Source organism: Marmota marmota, unplaced genomic scaffold, assembly GCF_001458135.2.
Source record: "Marmota marmota marmota unplaced genomic scaffold, marMar, whole genome shotgun sequence".
NCBI lineage: Eukaryota > Metazoa > Chordata > Mammalia > Rodentia > Sciuridae > Marmota > Marmota marmota.
In genome coordinates, this window is record NW_026000205.1 from 14,664,828 (window position 1) to 14,682,740 (window position 17,913).

Consider the following 17,913-nt stretch of genomic DNA (forward strand, 5'->3'; position numbering starts at 1 on the left):
TCAGAGTTTCATTAAAACTTAAGTCAATATGTCACTTTCCTCCAAAAAGAGAGAGAGAGAGAGAGAGAGAGAATCCTGATGTTTTTATTGAAATTGCATAAATATACAAATCATTTGGGGAGAACTGATATAGCTAAACTCCAACCCAAGAACACAGCACAGAAATCCATTTATTAAAATCTTAATTTATTCAAAATAATATATAATATAAGGATGATGATTAATAATAATATTTTACATTTTCTGGTATGGAAATCTTACACACATTTTATTAGATTTATTTCTAGGATGTAAAAATATAATCATGTTGTAAAATTTTTCTTTCTATATTTTTAATGCAGTGCTGGGGACGGAACCCACAGCCCTATGCATTCTAAGCAAGTGCTCTACAACTAAGCTTCACCCCAGCCGTTTTCTTCTGTCTTTAGTTTATGTTTGTTACTAGGATATTGAAATCACTATATTCCTGGTGACTTTTAAATTGTAGGGTAGTAAAATCGGGTTATTCTTTTTCTTTGTTGGTTCTTGTCTTTTCTCTCCTGGGTGGCCAAGTATGTATTATCCAATCCTATGGAAATTATTCTGCATTTTATTCTTATACTTGTAAAATTTTGCTTTCAAAATGCATAGATTTCAATCAAACCCAGTTGCAATTAGTTGCATTAATATTGTAGAATAAGGGTTTTTTTGTTTATTTTTACAATTTTGTAAATTTTTAAACACACGTGGGTCCATTTTCAGATTCTCCACTCCTTTCCAGATGCATCTATCTTTTTTCATGTAATATAAAATACAATTAACATATTTTAAGTGCACTTTAGTCACTTGATTTTCATGGTATATCTTGATAACATAAGCCCCTGGGTTTTTTTCCCTACAAAATTCTTCCAACAATCCTAGAACATTTGATTTTCCTTAGGAACGTGAGAATGCCTGTCAGATTTTATAGGTAGAGCTGTTGTTTCCAAATGTATTGAATGAATCAGTTAATTTAGAAAGAATTGATGTAACTGGAGTAGGGAGCCTTTCCCTATAGGACCGTAATCTGCCAGTTCCTTCATTAAGCCATCATTGATGTCTCCGGTAAAGTTTCGTAATTTTGAAAAGTTTTTTAAAATCAAGTTTCACTTTGTAAATTAAGTTTTAAGCATGTAATTGCTAACATGCTATAAAAATTAAAATGATGTGTTTATGGTTTAGAAAGGAGGTTCCCCCCCAAAAAAAAACTCCTGTTGGGACTGGAATGTTCAGAGAAGATAAAATGACTTCATTATTAGACCACAATCTAAGACGGGGTGATGTCTCCAGGTGGGGGGGCTTGACTGGCGGAGGAAGGTGCACCTTCCCTGTGCCCCCTTCTCCTGCCTCTACTTTGTGGTTCTGCCAGAAGCTGAACATCTTTCCTCTGCTGGTCCCTTCCCGCAAGAGGTACTTTCTCATCTAGGGTCAGAGCCCCCGTGGAGTCAGCTATATATGGATGGAGACCTCAGAAACTGAGCCCCAAGTAAACTTTTTCTTCTGAGTGTTTCTTGGGAGGTATTTTTGTTCACAGTGACACAAAACTAACTAAACCAGAAATTGGTCCCAGGAAGTTGGGTCATTGCTGGGATTCCCCTGACTCTGGGGTCCAGAACCCTTTGGAAAAGTTTGGAAAGGCAGTCTGGAAAAGCTTTAGAATGTTGTCGACAGAGCTTCGTGGGTAACTCTGGTGGGAGCTTAGGAGACTCAACTGCAGGTAGAAATGTGGACCGTGCTCAAGAGGTTTCAGATGGGAAACTGGACTTGACCAGAAAAGTGCATATGAAGCTAGGGCCCAGGAAGGTGGGCTTATTGATGAGATTATAGCTCTTACAGAAATGCTGAGTACTTTGCACAATAGGAAATGTCTTGAGGACATCCCAGGAATTTTCAGGACCACACCCTTTGTGGGTTCAAGGCTCTCAAAGGGAAAATTCCTTTGAGAAGAGGTCATGGGTGTATCTTGCTCACACTGGGAGCTCCTAAAAAGTTGTTTCACCATGCAGAGCTCATTGCAGCCATGATTTCAGGGGACCCGGGTATTGCACGGGCTGGCAGCAGACCTTGGTACCATCCATGTGGTGCTGGCTCTGCAGGAGTGTGTGATGTTGGAGTCTTCATGGAGGGGTCACAGAGGCACCCGCTGAGATTTCAGAGGAAGTTCCTGGAGGCCAAACAAAGTGTAGCAGGCTCCTCTGGGCTCCCCTGAGGTGATGCATGAAGCTGTGAAGGTGAAGCTGAAGCTGAAATGGATACCCCAGAAATTAAGAGATGCCAGTAAGGTGGACTGTCAAAAAAGCTGCTGACTGCAGAGAAAGTCAAGCTAAAGGAGACGCCTTGTGCACAGCAAGCAAGGCCAAAGGGGTGGGGTGCCCAGGCCCTTGAGGTAGCATGTCTCACAGCCATGTGTCCTCTGCTATAGGCAGAGTTAGGGGACCTGTGTGCTCCTGGGTTTTGGTCTTGTTTGGGTCCCAGTCTTTCTTTCTGTGCCCCTAACCCTCCCATTTTTTGGACTGGGAATATTTACTCCATAGCACTGTGTATTGGACATCTCCAACTTACTTTCACAGGAGATTACAACCAGGAACTTGCCTTGCCTCTCAGATGAGACTTTGGACCTGGACTTTTGGACAATGCTAAAGGTGTTAAGACCTTGGGACTCTTGGAGATAGACTAATGCATTTTGCATCGTGAAGTGGCCATGAGCTTTTTTAGCAGCCACGGACAAAATTTTATGGTTTGGATATGAAGTGTATCCCCAAATCTCCTGTTAATGTACAAAAATTCAGAGGTAAAATGATCAGAACGTGAGACCGGTGATCTAATCAATCCATCTTAGCTTTCAATGGACTGACTGGGCGGTGACTGTAGGCAGGGAGGGGCCTGGCTAAACAGGTGGGTCACGGAGGTGTTCCCTGGAAGGGTGCATTTTCCCTTCTGGGACTTCTGCTCCTCCCTAATCCCTGACCCTGCCCTGAGCTGAGTAACTTTCCTCTTATGGTCCCTTCCTGCAAACTGTGCTGTCTCACCTTGGATTCAGAGTCATGGAGCTGGTCATGTATGGACTAAGACCTCTAAGACCACGAGCCCCAAATACACTTTTATTTCTCTTTTAAGTTGTTCTTATTGAATGTTTTGGTCAAAGCAATTAAAAGCTAACTAAAACATTATGAAGAGAGAGAAGGGAGAGGAAAAAGAAGAGGAGGAGGGAAGAAGAGGAGGAGGAGGTAGAGAGGAGGAGGAGGGAGGAGGAGGAGGAGGAGCAGGAGGAAGAGAAAAAATAAGAAGGAGAAGGGGGGGAGATTCCCACCCACGTTACCTTATTCCCTTCGGTACTCCTTCAGGAAAATATTTTTATTAGTTTCTTATTTATCTACATTTTTTTCATTAGGCAAAAAGGAGCCAAGATGTGTATTTTTTTACCCCCTCTCCTCTGGTACCAAAAAACTGTAACTTGATGTTATGGTTTGGATAGGAGGTGTCTTCCAAAAGCTCCTGTGTTCATTCAGGAATACTCAGATGTGAAATGATTAGCTTATGAGAGCTGTGACCTAACTGGTCCATTCTAGTTTGAATGAACTAACTAGGTGGTAACTGTAGGTGAGTGGGGCACAGAAGGAGGAGGTAGGTCATTGGAAGTGTGCCCCTCCTGTGGTCACTCCCCCTTTCTCTCTGCTTCCTTGACACTGTAATTTGAGCAGCATTTCCTCCAGCAGGATGTTCTGACTCACCTCTGGCCCAGAACAATGGAGTTGACAGACCATAGACTGAACCTCTGAAACCATAACTCTAAATAACCTTTTTCTCCTTGTCAGGTATTTTGGGCACACTGACATATTGCTGACCAACACACTGTGTGTGTAGCTTATACTTTGCTTTTTTGTCAATTAACCATTTGAGCACAGCTTCCTTGTTCCTTTTTCTAGCTGCATACTATTCTTTTGCCGTAAATCTGGCTGATTTCATTTTTAAAAACTCTCTTATTAGTGGATATTGAATTGTTTTAAATATTTTCTATTTCCGTTTTTTTTTTCTGATACAAAAAAAAAACTTGCATGTATGTCATTTTGCATATGTTCAGGGTATATCTGTAGAAGAATTTCCCAGAAGTAATATTGCTAAATCGTTAAGAATCGTTTCTTATATTTATAAACATTGCCAAATTGCCCTCTCTAGGGTGGCATATTTTTTGCCTTGAACTGGCAAAACACACAGCTATTCCACCATAATCTCTCCAACAGTATGTGCTCCTAAACCATTACATTTTCCAACCTGATGATAGATTTAAATGAACATTTCATAGTAGCTGAGATTTGCATTTCTCTTATGGATTGATTTGAGCATATGTTCATGGTCATCTGTAATTCTTTCTCTGTGGTCAGTGCATACCTCTTGCTCCTGGTGTGTGTTTTATTCGGCGTCACATGGATCTGGCTCCCTGGCACACCGACTCATTCAGTTCTCACAAGTAACGTGCATGGCGATCACTGAAGCATCATCTTACAGGAAATTCAGGACAGCTTTCGAGAGCCTGGGCTGCTTGTTCCCATCATTCCGCTAACTAGGATGCCAGGTGGGTATTCATCCATTTTTGTCTGACCCCACACGCTCTTGCCCCTGTATCACCAGGCTCTTCAAAGGGACAGCCCTTGTCTGATTCCTGAGTCCCTTGGCAGCACCAGGCCCAGAGTCAGGTGGCTTCTGCTTGGATGTCTCAGGTGACAGTCCATTCCTCTTCCTTCCTTCCCTTCCTCCCTCTCAGACTCACCCTTCCTTTTCTGTTTTTTTTTTGTTTTTGTTTTTTGGTACCAGGGATTGAACCCAGGGGCACTTAGCCACAGGGCCACCTCCCCAGCCCTCTTTATTTTTTATTTTGAGACAGGGTCTCGCTAGGTTGCTTAGTGCCTCACAAAATTCCTGAGGCTGGCTTCAAATTTCTGATCCTCCTGCCTCAGCCTCCTAGGGGGCGGGGATGACAGGTGTGAGCCACCACGCCGGCTACCTCTTCCTCCTCTGCCTCCCGACCTGTCTTGCTTCCTTCCTTCCATTCTTCCTTCCCTCCTCCCCTCCTTTCTTTTTTCTTCCTTTCAAAGGGTGATAAAGTAGACATAATGCCAAATTCACCATTTTACCTCTTCTCAGTGCACTGCAGTTGCATCCAACACACTCACACGGCTTCTGTGTAACCACAACTCTTCATAATCGCAAACAAGCTCCATACACATCAAATAAAAACATCCTGTTTCCTTTCCCCAAACCCCAAGCAAGAACCTTTCTCCTTCCTGTCTATGCGTTGGCTACTCTAGGTACCTCCATGTTAGAGGAATCAAGTGAATTCATTCTCCAGTGACGGGGTCACTTCACTTAGCCCACCATCCTAAGGTCCATTTATACTATAGCATGCATCAGAATTTCCTTTCAAGGTTAAATGACACTGCATCGTGTACGCATGTTCACATTTTGCCTGTCCATCCGTCCACCCGCCATTGGGGTTATTCCCGTCTATTGGCTCTTACGAATAGTACCGCCATGAACATGGGTGTACAAACAGAATATCACTTCAAGTTCCTGCTTTCAGTTCTTTTGTGGAATCGCTAGGTTGTACGGCAAGTGTGCGTGTAGTTTTCGGAGGACTCACCTGCCCATCTCTCTTTGGACTCTAAATTTCCACAGGAATAAACTCACCTTCACCAATAAACTAACCGTCCACCCTACAGAGAAGCTCTGGAAGCTTTCTAGAATTGATTCCAATCCAACCGTCGGAGGAGAAGGCCTTAGAACCCTTGCACCCTGGAAGGAACCCAGAACAGATCACTCCATTGGTCCTGATGTCTATCAGGGAAAGTGTAGGCCCTTCACCTACCTTCTCCCTCAGGCAGGAGGCACCCCGGACACTCACATCAGGGATGAGTTATACCTTTGCCCATCTGACCTCATGTCCTTACTGTGTGAGAAAGCCCCAGTATCACCTGGGGCAGCCCTGGGTTGGAGGAGTCCTCTCTAAGCCCTGCAGTCCGTCTTAGGGATCAGCCAGCCAAGGGCAGGGCGTCTCTCTTCCCTTTTCTTGCTCCTTCTCCCCACTCCCTGTGTCTCTCTCTTCTCCTTTGACTCTTCACAGACACAGAGAAGGACAGCTCTTGGCCTCCATCTCAGCCCAGCAGGGTTTCTCTGATGTGCTGCCTGTTATTCTGCCACCTGAACCTCAGGTCCCTGTCCCTTTCACAGTTTTCAACTATTGCTTTGATTCTGCCAACAAACCCTTGTATGTACATAAGATGCCCAGACCCACGACCTGGCACGTGTGCACCCCCGGCTTGCACAGGGGAAGGGCCAGGCAGCTGGGCTCTTGGCTGGGGCACTGGAACCCTGTTCTGCAGCCGCAGTTCTGTGAGCCCCTGTGCCACCCCCTTCCCGTCACCCTCACCCTTGGACTGGGTCAGGACAGAGTTGACCAGGACATGCCACTTCCCTCCTTGGCAGTCAAGAGAGGACACACACACCTACCTCCCAAAGCAAGGCCCAGCCAGCCACCTCTTCCGTGCCTCTCCTGTGTTTGGCGACAGGTTGGGCCAGCCAGCAGGGCTGTGGTGAGTGTTTACTGAACTGACTTGCAGCGAGGTGGGCGAGATCCTACGCAATTTGGGTTTTCCTCTGCCTAAACAGACAGGCAAGCAGATAATTAACGGATTCAAGAAGTGGAGAATTGACAGCATTTTTTGAAAAATACATAAACTGACAGAAGCCAGGCTCAGATGCGCACAAGGGAAACCAGCTTCCCAAGGAGCCACAGGAGAATGCGGTGAAACAGGCACAGAGAGTTCAGCGCGGCCCTCCTGAGCGCCAGTTCCAGCCCCAGCCCTGCGCAGCTCTGAAAAGCCTCTGCTTCCAGACAGAGCGGCACCTTGCTGGGTCCTTTCCTTTAGAGACCAAGTGCAGAACAACCAGACTGGATGCTGGAGCAGCAGGTTAGAGGAGAGTGACCTACGATGTCACGTGGCAATGCTGAGCACTCAATGTGCCTCCCCAGAAATGACTGAATTAAGGTCATCATCCTGGTTGCCCCCACTGCTTTGGAAATCCACTGGAGGATACTTGACCGGGGACAGAGGAGAGGCCAGCACATGCCAACCAGCCCCGCCCTCTGCGTCCTTTCCTGAGCAGTGTTTCCTGTGCCCTCGGGGATGTTCGGATAACACCTGCTGCCTTCCAGCCCAGCCCTCCCAGATGTAGGCTGAGGACTCCAGACTTTGCCTTCCGTCTCTGACACTGGCCATCCAAGGGCTTCCTGAGGTAAGGAGACATAAGACTGACCCAGCATGGCCACGTGCATAGAAGTGAATAGACTTCCAAGAGTCTCTGATAGGTAGCCATGTGCACACAGCACGGTGTGGTCTGGGGCTACTGATTTGGACTCTAGGAGATGGGAGCCTGAACTCTGGCATTATGTCAGCATTGAAACCTTAGAAAAGTCACTCAGTCCCACCAAGTCTCCGTTGCCTTCTCTAAACCCAGGGATAAAATTCTTGCCCCCAAGCAGTTAAGATTCAATGAGGCAACCGATGTTGAAGTCCCTGGTAGAGTCTCCATGTAGAAATGGATGGATAAATATTGACTGTTTTTCCTGTTCTTCCCAAATTCATTGCTTCTGTGGCCCGTGAGTCACGACAACTGGATCCAGGTTCTAGACTACTCTGTGGTGCTGGGGCTGACAGGAAGCAGCTCAAGTCTCAGGCTGCGGTGCAGGGAGAAGTCTCCCCTGCACGGTGCAGCTTGACAAGGCTGGGTCTCCCCTAAAAACAGATCCCACAAGGAGAGATAGCCACTGGGCAAGGTGCCAGAGGAGAGGGAGGCAGAGAGGGGCAATGGCCAGTTATGCATTCATGTGGGACAGTCCCCCAGGGGCCCAGAGACCAGGCCTGGCCAGGCATCGCAGAACTGAGCAACTAAGAGAGGCCTCCCCAATCTCAGATAGTCCCTCCCACTCGGAGTTGTGCCCTTGTAAGTTATTTTCTTTCTTTCTTTCTTTCCTTCCTTCCTTCCTTCCTTCCTTCCTTCTTTCCTTCCTTTCTTTCTTCCCAACAGGAAGGAAAGTTCATCAGGGAAACTTTTTGGTCTTGATTCCAGTGTATTCCCAGCTGTAAGTTCCTGACCTGGCAAACAGCGAGGAAGCATTGCATGTGTATGTGAATAAGTGAACGAATGAGCTGAGAGCCACGACTCCTAGGCCCACCCGTGCTGACCTGAGTTCCCCAAGAACAAGGCCCTGAGACGAAGGTCCAGCTGCAAGTGGTTTATGTGAGAGGTGAATGACCATTGGTAGGGGGTTGGGGAAGTGAGATGGGGAAGGGAGAGTCGATAAAGCATCGTATTGAGAAATTTGCAAAAAATAGAAAAGAAATTTGCCATTGTGTTCGGGAAAGCCTGGTCCCAGTGGGAACTGTGAGAGGAACAGTACCACACTCACCTCTGAGCCATCTCATAAGAGGGATGAGGGAGCCGAGGTATTTACCCACCAACTCCAGCCGACACTGGTGGAGGAAGCCTCCCCAGGGAGGAAGGGGGGCACCAACTCCTGGATCCAGGCCCCAAGAAACCTTCTGGACACCACAGGGTAGGTCCCAGTGGGTGGACGTTGGCTCCACATGCCCAGAAGAGATAAAGGCAAGGAGGGCCATCCTCTACCTCCTCACTGGAAGATGACAGGAATATTACTGTGAAGAGCAGAAAAGTGACAGGGTCTCAAAGGACACGCACACGGAATGGTTTTCTGGGAGAGAGAAAGAGTTTCCAAAGCTTTTCCTGCTGCCCCATAACCTCCCCACCTCTCCCAGGGACTTCTCAGGAGTGGGGACCCCCCTGCGTTTCCGTCTCCAGGTGGAGCTACACCTCACCTCTTCCTGGGAGATGCTCTCGCGGAGGGCCTTCCCCTTGGCCAGGCTGCGGCAGGTGGACTTCACCTCTGTCTGTCCGAGACTGTTCCCACCAGATGCTTCAAACATGAATGACTCCTTTGCTCCTGTCTTTCTGACCTTTTCTGAGATAGGAGGACAAATCAGAGAAGTGTCCTGGCTTTTGATGCCCTGGGCTTTGCCTCTGAGAAGATGAACATGCAAAGTCCTCATGCCATGACTAACACTCATTAGCTTCTTGACGATTCCTGGGAGGAAAGGGGAAAAGAAAAAGAAAAAAAAAATGTTACATGAACTAGCAAAGTGGCTAAGATTCCTGGTCCTGACACTCGGCTTTGGCCAGCAGAGAACCTGGGATTTGGAGAAACAGTGTGTATCCTGATCTTCCTTGTGGGAGGCCAACCTCACACGTGACTGAGTCACACTCCCTGGCTGGGTGCTGAGGCGCTCAGTCGCAGAAATCTGGCAGAGCTTTCCCCCACCCTTCTTGGGTTCAAGGGTCGAGGGTCGGTGTCTCCTGCATGGGTGTGTCTTGCTACGGCCCACGGGTGGAGCTACGCTCACCTGTTCCTTTGTAATATAACCCCTTGCCCTGTTTGGGATAGAATCTTCCATGGAAGTGCCTTGTGTGTCCCCTTCTCTTACTGTGCCCTTGGGTGTGGCCTCCCAGGTGTCAGTCAACCTGCTGACAGTGGACATCATGAAGATAGACTCAGCCCCCTGAAACCTGACCCCTTGCCTCATGTGAACAGCTTCTCCTCAATAAAAGGGGTCAGCGAGTGCTCTCGCTCTCTCTCTTCCTGCGGACCCTTAAGGTCAGAGGAGCCGTCACAGCGACCCCAGAGAGAAAGGTATTTGTGTCTCTTGTGTGGTTATTTCGCGCAGCCCAGTTAGCCCAGTTCAACTGGAGTGACCCCTGAGCCTTTTAGTCATGAGAACAGAAACCGGGCACTTCCTTATGGACAGTGCCAATGTATGATGATTTCCTGGGTATGGACACTATCATCTAGATTTAAACCATGAAGCAAGTCAACAGAAACCTAAGTCCTTCATAGCAGAACTATTCCTAGTAGTTGATGTCCATCTGCCTTTGGATAAATCTGGATTGAATGGGCAGACTCATAGAAGAGCCAGAATCACCAAGGCCAAGCTCGCACACTCCTGACCCATAGAAATGGTGGAGAGGATGAGTGTGTGCTTTTGTTTTAAGCCATGGATAACTAACACAGAACTCTATTTTCCCTGCGTGAGAGGGAGTAGTAACCGGAAGACAGATCTAATGGGATTTCTGGGAGGTACTAATAATGCTTTGTGATTTGGGACCTGATTTTATGGATGTGTTTAGATTGTGAAAATTATTTCACAATAGACTTGTGACTTTTGCACTCTTCTGTGTGCATGATACACTTAAAAATTTCAAAACCTGTTTTACTAAAAAAGTCATCCCTGATCCTTCGGCGGGACAGAGGGATCACCAGAAGTCATTGCCAGGATGCCTGCAGACGTGCAGAGCACCACGTTGTGGACACGTTTGAGCTTTGTACAAGTCCATGTTGATTTTTTTGCATGTGGCTTCCAGGAAGCCAAGTCACACCTTTGCCCTGACTCCAAACTTAATTTTTTTTTTTTTTTTTTTTTTTTATTGCTCTCCTGAAAACGAATGAGCAGATTCAGGACCTTGGCTTCCCATCCGTTCCCGAATGAGACATTTTGGAACATATTAAATAAAAAGTGGGATGCCTTCCAATTCTACAAAGCCAGCCCCTGTACCCAGACTCATGAGAGGATCCAAGCCAGATGGGGAGGGAGGCTTGAAGTCTAGGCTTCCCTATATCACTGATGGTGTGAAGGATCCTTGCTGCCTCCATTTTACTTTCCCTCCCAATTCTGTGTGTCTACAGCAGCATTTATCACCCCTGTGACCCTTGTTATCATCACAATTGACGGGTTGAGCTCTTCTAGGGTCTGTTCATTTTTTCCCCTGCCCTATTCCCCTAAGCCTTTGAATGGCTGTGTCTTAAGCTAGACTGAGAAGGGCTTATGTCGATGTAATTCCATAGACAGGTGCATTGATACATGCTTCATTCCTGTTCTAAATTTATCCATGAGCACTGGGTTGGGCACAGCAACCTCTAACACCTTCCTAAAGTTGTTTTTTTTCCCACCTCATTTCCGCATGGGGCCTTTCACACATCCTTTATCTTCTCCAGCTACGACCACCTACGTGTGTTTCATCATTCAGTCCCAGGATATCCTCACCTCTGTGTTTTTGCTGACCTTCTTTCATTCTTCCAGTTTCTGCCGATCCTTCAAACTGTCAATCATCTTCCCTCCTGACAAGAGCCTTTCTGGGTCTCTTGGCTACAATCACTACCTGAACCTTCCTTTGGAAATTCCTTTGCTTCCGGTGTGAAAGGGATGCTTCCTTACCTGACCTCTCTGCTAGAACCAGTTCAGGAAAGAGGGAGGGAAAGTTGATTGAATTTCTGCATTGGTGAATGAAAGAAAAAAGTTCTAGCAGCGTGCCCCCCCAGTGCCTAGCTGATGCCGTAGTCTCGGTTTGGATTCCCGCAGACACTAATTGCAATGACTTAAATGTTCACACCGAAGCTCATATTGAAATTTAGTGTCTGTGAGGTATTTAGGAGCTGGGACCAGGTGGGACCTAAGAGGTGATTCATGGGCTGAGAGATTATTGGGTTAAAGGGGTATCTCAAGAAAAAAAAAATCTGTTATAAAAAGCCAGTTTGGCTATGTCTCTGGAATATCCCCCCTCTCACTGTGCTATGACCTGTTTAAGTCTCAAGACTCTACAGGGTCCCCACCAGCAAGAAGCCCCTCACCAGATGTGGATCCTTAACTTCAGACTTTCCAGCCTCTGTAAATTTAAGAAATTTTTATTTTCTTCATAAATTACCTGGTCTGTAGTATTCAGTTATAACAACAAGAAAGACTTATGACATTGACCCTGAACAAGGATCTGCATATAGGAAATACACAGGGTGGTTGTAAAGAAAGCTGACCAGCAAAGAGTGCTTCATTAAAACAGCTATCACAATGGTGCCTGGTGCCAAGAGAGATTCTGGGAAGTCCCACCTGAGAAGTAAGGGAATTTGTATAGTTATATACAACTGTCAAGATTCACTGGTTGACTATTTGATCCAGTTATTCCACTCCTTGGTCTATACCCAAAGGCCTTAAAATCAGCTTACTACAGTGACACAGCCACATCAATGTTTATAGCAGCTCAATTCACAATAGCCAAGCTATGGATACAACCTAGGGTGTCCTTCAGTGGATGAACAGATAAAGAAAATGTGGTATATATACACAATGGAATATTACTCAGCCATAAAGAAGAATGGACTGTGACATTTGCCAGTCAATGGATGGAGCTGAAGAAAATCATGCTAAGTGAAATAAGCCAATCCTAAAAAAATCAAAGATGAAATCTTCTCTCTGATATGTAGATGCTCACCCAAAACAAGGGAGAGTGGAAAGGGGAAAAATAGAAGTTCATTGGATTAGACAAAAGGGGATTGAGGGAAGGGAGCCGGGAGAGGAATAGGAAGTTCAGTACCAGGGTAACTCTGCATCGTGTACAACCATAACAATAGGATCCTAATTAGAAAAAGTTATACTCTATGTTTGTATAATTTGCCAATATGCATTCTACTGTCATACTCAACTAAAAAGCACAAACAAAAAATTAGAATAAATTTCAAAAGAGAGAAAAAAATCACTGCTTCTCCAAATTCCATAATTTCATTCTTCTTTAAGGCAGAGTAAAACTTCATTAAATGCATATACATTTTCTTTATTCACTCACCTGTTGATGAGCACCTAGGTTGGCTCCGTAACTAGGCTATTGTGAATTGTGCTTCTATAAACATTCGAATGCATGGATCACTATAGTATGTTGACCTTAATTCCTACAAACAAGTACCAAGGAGTGGGATAATTAGGGCATATGGTGGTTCTAATCCTAGTCTTTTGAGAAATCTCCACACTGCTTTCCAAGGTGGTTATACCAATTTTCAGTCCCACCTGCAATGTTTAAGTATACATGTTACCAACATCATCACTGGCCATTATTATTTGCATTTTTAATAATTGTCATTCTAAATGGAGTAAGATAAAATCTCAATGTAGTTTTGATTTGCATTTCCCTGGTCATACTTAGTGAAGTAAGCCAGACTCAGAACGTCAATGGTCAGATATTTTCTTTCAAAAGTTGAAGCTAGAGAGAGAGAAAGGAATTAAAAAGAGGGATCTCAAGGGGGGAAAAAGGAGACCAATAGAGAAGAGGAAGTTGATAAAGAGAGAGAGGGAGGCAAGGAAGAGCTGGGGAAGTCCTGGAATACAAAATCTAGATGCTACGTCCACGTATGAACATAAAACCATGAATTCTAAATGTATTTATAATGCACGAACAACAACAATATTAATAATGACAACGATAATAATAAAAGGAAGATCAATAGAGTAGAGCAAGTGGATTGGAGGAGAGATAAGAGAAGACACTGGGAAATGAGATTGATGAAATTATGTTTTGTGCAAATACAGTATGGCATGATGAGTCCCACTACCATGCATGATTATAGTGCACCAATAAAAATATCATTTTGAAAAGTCACTGGTTGAGAGATGCCACTTGGGGTGCCCATTTCCAGATATTTCCACCTGCCGGGTACAAGCACAGTGACTTTAAGTGCGTTTAGAACAAACAGCCCTAAGGCACAGCAATGGAGTCAAAGGCCCCTGGAGGTTGAACTGTGTCAGTGTACCCTGGAAAGAGGATGTCCAAGGGCCTGGGTGAAGCTTGGTGACATATGGCCTCGTTCCTGGTTATCAAAGAATCTTGTCCACAGCTCCTACAGCTGCCAGGAGGAAAGGTAGCATTCCCAAGTCCAAGGGTTCAATAAGATTCATAGGAACACCCCGAACACTCACCCTAGGGCCAGGCCAGCTGTCCTACCCAGAGGCAGACGAACAGGGCTGAACACACTTCCACACTTTGGTGCCCACCACGTTCTCCAACGAGAGGACTTTCTTCCACTCTTTTGTTCTCTCCTGTTAACACATCTTTTCCCAAAGGAGTCAAAAAGCTGACCATCAGAAAGCTATCCACTCTGCAGGGAAGCAAATTGGTCAGCTCCATAGCGTCCCTAGCCCCAGTTACAGGGTGAACAGGTCTCCCAGGAAAGGGACAATCTTTTAAGACTTGCCACTGATTGGGGTAGTTCTAGCCAAGTTGCACGCTGGGGCCACAACTGAGTTGAAATTCCACTTTGTACATCTTCACCATGTGCTGGATGGCACACGTGGGACCTTAAAACATTCACTTCTGGTATTTCTTCAATTAGAACTCATAAGATTAAGAAGAATGCACATCTCTATTTTAAAAACCTCAATAGAAATGTTGAAAGTCATTGAAATAAGAGTCATGCATTTAGAGTTCCTCCTTCGAGCGGGGAGAGGAACATGGTAGGGCACGTCCAGGAATCTCCTAGGAGATACGATCGTCAAAGGTCACGTGACTGCGTCCCAGGATGTTTAGACAAAGGGCATCGCGCGCAATGGGAAATGTCATTGTGTAAATACGTCTTCTACTTTGGAGTCGTTGCAAATACCATATGCAGATGAAAATAGATGTAGCCAAAGTTGTTTGGATAATTTCTGTAAGTCAGAAGAAGAATCAAAATAAACTTTGAAATGTTCCTAACCAAAAAAGCAGTCTGCTTGGTCTTTCCTTCAGGATGTGTCACCAACAATGGGAAAAGAAGCTGGAAACACAGTGTGTCTAAAGTGGCCTCAGAAGTCAAGTCGGCTGTCTTCTCCCCACACGTGGTCCACTCTGCTGACAAAGGTAGAGCACTTCCTGCAAGGAGAAGATAGAGGGAGGTGCTCTTAGGATCTACCGATCGTCGGGGTTGGTGTCTTCATTAACAGCAGCTCAAAGAGTGAGGGCATGTGGACTCTGGCTTTCATGATTGTCCCTATCCAAGAGTCTGGAAACCACAGGTCAGACCGCACATGGAATGGATGTCAGGTCTTCGGCCATGTTGGCTTATTCAAAACTTTCACTTTCAGGGAAGTTCTTCAGAATCCTTAGGCCACGGTCAAATCCCAGCAGCCTTGACTTTCTCCATCAGATGTTCCCAGAATGAGAAAAGCCAAGTTACCATCTTTGACTGCTCCCGATCCCACCTATGGCTCAAACACATACGGACCCCATATGTGTCCATGACCTGGCCGCTTGGATTTCAGTGTGGCGGTATTAGGAGGTGGTGGAACCAAGAGTGTGCTGTTATAAGAGAGCAAGAAATGTCCCCTCCTTGGTCTCTGGCTTTTTGTCTCACCATAGGCTCTCCCCCAGCATGTTTTCTTGCCATTGTGTTCCATCCACCATGAAGTCCTTAACAGAGCTGAGCCAATGCCAGCACTCTGTCCAGAACTAAAAGCTAAAAAAAAAAAAAAAGAAAACCTCTTTACTTTATAAAGTACCAGCCTCAGGTGTGTCATTAGAGTAATAGAAAATGGACTAGTCCACTCACCTTGGGCAAATGGCAGAGGTTTCTCTGTGAGACGCCGTGACAAATTGCTGCTGGTCAGTTTGGCATGGGTGTTGGGCTCACATAGTCTCGGATTCATGGCCATCTCACAGTCTCTGAGGCCAGTGGAAGCACCTGCCAGCCAGTCCCCACTCTTCCAGAGATTCTTAACACACTGTTGGGCAAACACACACACTAGGGCGTAGCCTGCTTTGTACCACTGGGGCACAGAAGAAAGAATCAGGCAAGAATTTCTGGGAGGCACCTGATTTTATAGGAATAGCAGATGTGACCCCAAATATTCACACAGGTGTCTCAGCCTCACACTCGGTCAAAGGAGGGTCTTGTAGTTGGGCCACCGGGGATGCTCTGAGACGTGCATGAAAGGAAAGATGGAGAAACGTGTATCAGAAAAGAAGTTTCACTCAAAGAAGGTGGTGCCGAACCTTCATCATTTTGCATCAGAACTTGTGAAATTCGGGTTCCATGAAGTCTCAGAATAAATAGTCCCTCCTAGGGATATGGCTTCTTCCCCCGCCCCCCATCACTCACTCTGAACTGCTGTTGCTGTCTTCCTCTTTAAGGAGTGGGAAGAATCTAGTCTCTCTCTCCTTCTGTTAGGCTCAGTAAGTACCTACTGGGTTCCGCTTAGGTTTTTCAGCCCATTGCTGAAATCCAAAGGGCCTAGGGAGATAGGCATATCTCATCTGGCCTTTAAGGAACCTTCAATTTTCTAACCTTGGAGACAGAAAAATTACATAAGCCCATGAACGGACTCTGGTACATCATGAGTTTCCTGAAATGTTCTTCCCCCTCTCATTTCTTTGCCTGAAAGCCATCCCCTTGAGAGACCAACCTGGTCTCCTGTCTCACGCGGCTTCCCGTCACTGATGTTTCTGGAATGCTACCTTCTTTGCTCCCTTTGTGGACATTTTACAATGCAAAATTATGTATTTCTCTAGCTATTTTTTGCCCGTCACAACCCAAAATGTAAATGCCCTAACAGCAGGGATCTGATCTTCCTGTTTTTTTTTTTTTTTCTTTTCTCATCTTTCTGATCCAAATACTGTCTCACAAGAAGGATGGGTTCTGTGGATAGGAGTCAAATGAATGGATCAAAGTCCGAATCCGGTGAAGCGATCTGATGCATCACGGGTAACTTCTGCAAATGGGAAAGGGAGGGATCCATGTTGGCTTGAATTCTGGATGGGGTGGACTTCAGTGGAGCCTTCAGCTTGAAGTTGGACTTTGCACAGACTGAGAGGTCAGGATGCTAGGCTGAGCTGCCAGGCGAGTGAGGGACGAATAAGTGAATGAACAGGATATTTATGTGGAGCAGATAGTGTGGAAAAGCACCTGCCCCTGGGAATAAGGTGAAGCCTCTCTGAGATTGTGCCCCCAACCTCCAGCACCTCTGAAAGCCAGCCCTCCCATCCACCAAAGATGCTGATGTCCTGGCTGACATCGCTTCGAAGATTTATTGACATAATAGACACCATTCTAAAGAGCTGGCCCAGGATCACACATCAAAACTGCAGGTTTGAAAGGATTAGAAACATGCATGGGGCACATATTTCATTTTGACTCTAGACTTAATTAAGATATTGCTAGAGCCATACTATAGACCAGCAAAGAACTAGCACTTTATCCAGCCATCCCCCATCCTTGTAAAAAAAATAAATAAAATAAAATAAACGTGGATTGCATGGAGTGAAGTATTCATAATTATTTCATGCAGGGGTGGGAAGGAATGAAGAGGTATCGGGAGCTCATGTCATCAATTTCAGAGATCTGAGTTTAATCAGAGCACCTTATAATGCTAAAACACCAGGCTCTTTATTCTAAGATGTTTGTAGGTATCATCAAATCAATATCAGTTGAAATACTCTTTAATGATGTGATCATTTCAAAATTAGACTAATTTTAATTAGCAACAAAAGCATTTTTGGAACGGAAAACCTGTAGCTCTCTCAGCAGATCCATGCTTCTGTTAACATTTAGAATTTTCCTAAGGGGGGAAAAAAAAGGCAGGATTTAACTTCCTATGAACATTCATCCTGATTTTTTTTTCCCCTAGCACCCAAGTTACTCTCGAGTAGTAAGTTAAGTTCTTAAGAAAGCTCTTGACCTTTTAAAAGTCTCTGAGGTGCCGTTGGGGGCCCACTGAAATCTATTACAGGTGTTATTCCCAGGCAGTCACAAGATGGAAGAAGGAAAAATAATAAAAAAAGACACCAAGAACTTCGCAGTTCCAGAGTCCGTGACCATCCTGTGAATTCTTTAATGGAATTCTGTCTACTCTTTTCTTCCCTCATCTCATCTGTCAGTTCTCTATTTGCCTAGAGACCCAAGGACCAATTTGTTTAGTCATACTTCATTGTGCCCAATGTTGACCTGAATGATATTTATTTTTTAAAAAAGGAAGTTTAGAT

At 45.3% G+C, this 17,913-nt stretch overlaps 1 long non-coding RNA gene across 4 annotated transcripts in view; it reads right to left on the minus strand.

The window, feature by feature from the left end:
- Nucleotides 1-544: 544 nt before the first annotated feature.
- Nucleotides 545-17,913, minus strand: part of LOC125612621 — a 20,486-nt gene continuing 3,117 nt past the window's right edge. The window contains exons 1-7 of one of the 4 annotated variants that reach the window (XR_007343100.1): nt 15,485-17,913; nt 13,881-15,391; nt 8,910-9,175; nt 8,483-8,729; nt 6,523-6,673; nt 5,704-5,808; nt 545-2,241 (exon numbers count right to left, since the gene is read on the minus strand). The exon at nt 15,485-17,913 is cut by the window's right edge and continues 3,117 nt beyond it. This is a non-coding gene — a long non-coding RNA (uncharacterized LOC125612621). Of the gene's footprint in view, nt 2,262-5,703; nt 5,809-6,522; nt 6,674-8,482; nt 8,730-8,909; nt 9,176-13,880; nt 15,392-15,484 lie in introns of all 4 variants that reach the window. The other 3 variants (XR_007343099.1, XR_007343101.1, XR_007343098.1) reach the window with 3 other exon arrangements.